Here is a 5,534-nt window from a genome sequence, read left to right on the forward strand (position 1 = left end):
TGCGAATTGGTCCAAATGGCAAATTCGACTAGGCTAAATGTCAGCTTGCCCAAGTGGAAGACTTGGACGGTCTAGGTGGGTCGAGTGCTAAGTGTCCGAATGTGCTTGGGCCGAATGGACCAAGGTCCCAATGGCGAATTTGACCAAGCCGAATATCCCAGCTTGCCCGAGTGGGCCGAGTCAGGGTCGAGCCGTTGAATTTTCACGTGTCCGAGTAAGATGGTCAGAGTGGCCAAACACAAGAAGATCGAGGGCTGATTCTAGAACTCGGCCCAGAATCGCCGTCACTCGAACGCAGGCTGAACTCGGTGCATTTTTTCCAAAACAACGAAAATTTTGTCGAGCCGAGTAATTGTGGGCTTCACACTTGCTAAGCACTTCTAGATCCTACCTATGCATGAAGGAGAAGGTGTGGGTATACCTATAGAGGGCAACAAACTTGTCGACGGCACGATTTAAGCGGATCCACGCAATGGAGCTCTCTCTGTCTCTCTCTCTCTCTCTCTCTCTCTCTCAACCAGGGTTTCAAATGAGCTCTCCCTTGGCCTCTTGGCTATTAAACCCCTTCCACAAGGTTTTTGCCACTCCTACCCCCTCACTCGTTGACCTCAACCCCCTTAAGTACTCCTTCTTTCCGTTTATCCCTAATTTGTGCCCTGTTTGGCTTGTTTTACAATAACAAACCCTACATTTTTCCAATTGATCTCTTAATCTTAACATACTCTAAATGCAACAAGAATCAAAAGCAAAGTAGTGAATTGATTTCTCCTACTCTCCTACTCATCCAACCACCAAAACAACCCAAATACTTACTTTTTGTGAAGATTAAACACCCAAAACTTCTTACCTATCTCAAGCTCTGGTTTGGGGGATGAAACCCTTACTTCGATGCTCGATTTAAAGCGCGCAAGTGCTTAACCTTGAATCCGTTTGTCCTGACAATAGAACCAAAATTTTGAGGCTTCTCTCGCTCAACTGCCAAGACCCACGGACCACTTATTCCTTCAAGTGTTTCAAGAGAGCACTAGAGGCTAACTCTCACATAACTGACACACTATCCCTCTCTAAGAGTGTAGTGAGCTTACCTTGATGCTCAATTGAGTTGCTTCCTCTCTCAAGCACTCCAATAGCTCCACGATTCGTGATGCAAGCTCAAGCATCTTGAAGCCTCTTCTTCCAAGCTCCATCCTCCATAGCTATGCACGAGACAAGAGAAGAGAAGAGAAGAGAAGAAGAAGAGAGGAGATGGTGGAGGGCTTCACCTCCAAGATCCCTCACCCTCACACACTTAGTCCCTCACTCACTGGCACTCCGTCCCTCAAGCACTCACAAGCAAGCAAGCAAGAGAAAAGAAGGACAGAAGAAGAAGAGTCCACTTTGTCACACACCAAAGAATGAGCTCTCATTCACTTTTTGAACTTTATATACATGCCCTAAAATCCAATGGGCACCCATCTCCTTTTTTACATGACCGACCATTGTGGCAAGGTCATTTTTTCAATTGTTCTCTTATCTTCCAAGTTTCCTTTCTACCACCCATATACTTTTACAATTTGCATGTGAGAGCCTGGCACTCTTAAAATAAATTATGGTGTGCCTTATGCTCTTTTACAAGAGTATTGACTTGTGCTTTTTCTTGTGTGTCTTTCTCCTTGATTTAGGATGTTTTTGCACTTCTCGTGTTTCCATATTTTTCCACCTTGTTCATTTGAGGGTTAACACTAGTAGAGTATGCAAATAGAGAAAAAGAGCAAGAGTAATAGGAAGTAAGAATGAAGGTGAGAAGAAAGGTCTATCGCCATGAAAATGACTCTTAAACCCATTAAAATCTTAATATTTTAATTTCTTCTTCCAATAGGGCCTGCAAAATGATATCTCAAACTTCTTCCAATGGCATGCACAAACATGGAGAATGAGAATGCTAATGAGAGGAGGAAAAAAAGAAAAGAGTAAAAAAACAACAAAAAGACTATGTAGAACCTAGAGAGAACCCAAAAAAGTGAAAATATTAGAAGAGTTTTAGTCCAATAACAAAATATAATTAGTACTTCAAAAATGGGTATCTAGATTATAATCAAATGTCTTAGGAGATGTGGCATCACTGTCAAGGTCTTAGCCAAAATCTTTGGGAATGAAGTTATTAAACACGAAATAAAAGGAAGAGAGAGAAAAGAGAAAGCTACGATCGTTATTTAATGCTAATTTGTCCCTAAAATTAGAGAAAAATGAGCAATTAATAAGATGTCATTCTTCCCCTATTTTTATCTAGTTAGGATATGATTAAAACTTAATCCAAATACTTACATGGCTCTTTTGGCCTAAATATTGGCCCTAATCTTTAGCACAAACTATTGTCCCCTCTAAATGTATTGTAAGGTGATCCAAAGTGTATACCCAAGTTTACAAATTCTTTTTTAGGAAACCTAATTGTTGTTTTAAATCTTTTATGCTTTTATTGACTTGCAAAGTGTATAGCCAAGTTTAAGAATATTCTTTGAGGCAACCTAATTGTTGTTTAGAATATTCTTATACTTCATTCACTCTCAAAGCTAGTTCTCACACCATCAAATCATTTTCTCATTGGTTATTTTACAAGCTCTCTATATTGATAGAACACATCAACTTGATTTTTATATTTCCCAAGAGAAGGTAGACAAGCAGTTTAAACGTTTGTTGCTTTAAATAATTTTCACTAGATATAAGATTTTCTCTAAATATGAGTAATCCTTAACTTTGACTAGAAACCTAGAGAATTCTTGTTATCTATTTTGTTGCTAGTTTATATTGTTGCATGTAATGATTATATCTTTATAGACAATATTAGGCACTTGCCCCTAGATTCTCTTGGTGCTTTGCACCTAGATTGTCATGGTGCTTTGTACCAACTTTAGACCAAGTCTTCACACTGGTGTCGATATTTGTCGTGCACTTGCACTCATGATGTTTTAGAGATGAGACTAACCTTATGAACACACCTACACCTAAAGATATTTTAATGTGATGGAAGTTTAAGCACACACATGATATAGAAAATTAGGTGAAGGCATTAAATGAAAACTATGATCCTTAGGGGTTATCCATAATCATGCATTTTTTAATTCCATAATCATGCATGCTACTTGAAATGATAGATTTGGACATTGTAGACCTTGCTAAAAGTCTCACCAAAAAAATTAAATGATGGTGAAAGTGGAATAGGGTATCAATCATAGCATACCTTAGGCAATGATGAATTTTTGGAGGTAGAATCTCAATTGGCATATGAGAAGCTAGAATTTATGAGAAAAGGGTTCAAGATCTAGCTCCCTATTGAGTGGGCATGATAGCTAGTAGGCGCCTTGAGAAAGAGTTGATCTACGACAAGGAATCGATCACATAGCTGACCCTAGGTGGTGATGAATTGTTGGAGGTAGGGCCATAGTTGGCATAAGAAAAGCTAGCATTTGCAAGAAAATGGTTGGAGCTCTACCTCCCTGCAGAGTGGACATAGAAGTTGATAGGCCACTTTACACATACATACATAGACAGAGAAAATGCCCCTTCCTCCTTATGTATGGAAGACATGTGTGTGTGTGTGTGTGTGTGTGTGTGTGTGTGTGTGTGTGTGTGTGTGTGTGTGTGTGTGTGTGTGTGTGTGTGTGTGTGTGTGTGTGTGTGTGTGTGTGTGTGTGTGTGTGTGTGTGTGTGTGTGTGTGTGTGTGTGTGTGTGTGTGTGTGTGTGTGTGTGTGTGTGCCTTTTCTATAAAATGATCACATAATATAATAATAATGCATAAACTCATATAATATAATATAATATAATAAATGTGCACACCTACACATCCTAAACTCATTTTATATCATGTTAAATGCCATATAACATAAGATAAATGCATATATAATCTAACTACATATATTTTTTTAAAATGCACACATATAGCGTATAATGCTAAAACTCATGAGAGAGAAAAGAAATATATTTAATCTTCAAGAAATGAGAGAGACAAAACACATATGCGAGTACATAAGTTTTTGTAGAAATTACATTGGCACATTGGAAAAAATTTGAGCAAGGAGTAGAGAACATACAACAAATATGAGAAGAATAGAGATTGCTTTAATTTCAAACAAACTGAAATAAATATGGCTCTATCCACTTGTGTGCTTCCATTGTGAAGCTTAGATGGCGATCCAGATAGATGATAGGCAAACAACTTAAGGGTAGCTAAAAGAACTCTAATTAGGTGAAAGATAGATTAACGATGGCTTTAGAGGGGTCTTCCTTTTATAGCCTGGGAAGGTAGTCTAGTTAGCATGTCTGACCATATTATGAATCTTCCCTAGTCAACCAATGAATATTCTAGGGAATATTTCCTTTATCGTCGAGCCGAGAGCAGTGCAGGGACCCCTGTTAGGCAGCGAGTCACTGGCCACCTTGAGACCCCACAACTAGTGGTCACTTCCGTAGTCCCTGGACCCCAAAATAGGACCCCTAATAACTCCCACACCCCACAACTAGATGCATTGTGCCTCATGTTGCTATCAGCATAACTACTCTATCTAACCCAAAGGCTAGATCCACAAAGGTCACCTTTTTGTCATCCAATAACATAGACATCATCTGACATACAAGTTACTACCCACCCAATGTCTGTGCTCACAAATGGCTTCTCCTCATAATGGGGGCCTTACAACTTAGAGCACCATGGATCATTAGTGGCACCTTATGAGAGTGGGGCACTGAGCATATCTAACAATTCTAACATTTATAAAACAATAAATTAACATGAAACAATCAACCAATTATAAATACACATATACACATATGTGTGCACGTATATACACACACACATATACATTTATAAATACATACATAGACCACTTCACATACACAAATAGAGAAAATGCCCCTTCCTCCTTGGGTATGGAATATATATATATATATATATATATATATATATATATATATATATATATATATATATATATATATATATATATATATATATATATATATATATATATATATATATATATATAGAGAGAGAGAGAGAGAGAGAGAGAGAGAGAGAGATCTATTAAAGCATTTTCTATAAAATGATCATATAATATAATAATAATATATAAATCCATATAATATAATATAATAAATAAGCACACATACACATCCTAAACTCATTTTATATCATATTAAATGTCATATAATATAAGATAAATGCACATACTATAATCTAACTACATATTTTTTGTCACACACACACACACACACACACACACACACACACACACACACACACACACACACACACACACACATGCACGCACGCACGCATGCATGCACGCATGCACGCACACACACACACGCACACACGCACACACACAATGTACAACGTTAAAACTCATGAGAGAGAGAAAAAACGTATCTTTAGCCTTCAAGAAATGAGAGAGAGGAAACACATATATGAGCACATAAGTTTAACATTTATAAAACAATAAATTAACATGAAATAATCAATCAAGGATAAATATACACACACAGATGCATGTGTGCGAGT

The sequence above is a fragment of the Lygodium microphyllum genome, chromosome 14 (genome assembly GCF_053477565.2).
Source record: "Lygodium microphyllum isolate KBCC chromosome 14, Lygodium_microphyllum_v1.1.10, whole genome shotgun sequence".
In the NCBI taxonomy this organism is placed as follows: Eukaryota; Viridiplantae; Streptophyta; class Polypodiopsida; order Schizaeales; family Lygodiaceae; genus Lygodium; species Lygodium microphyllum.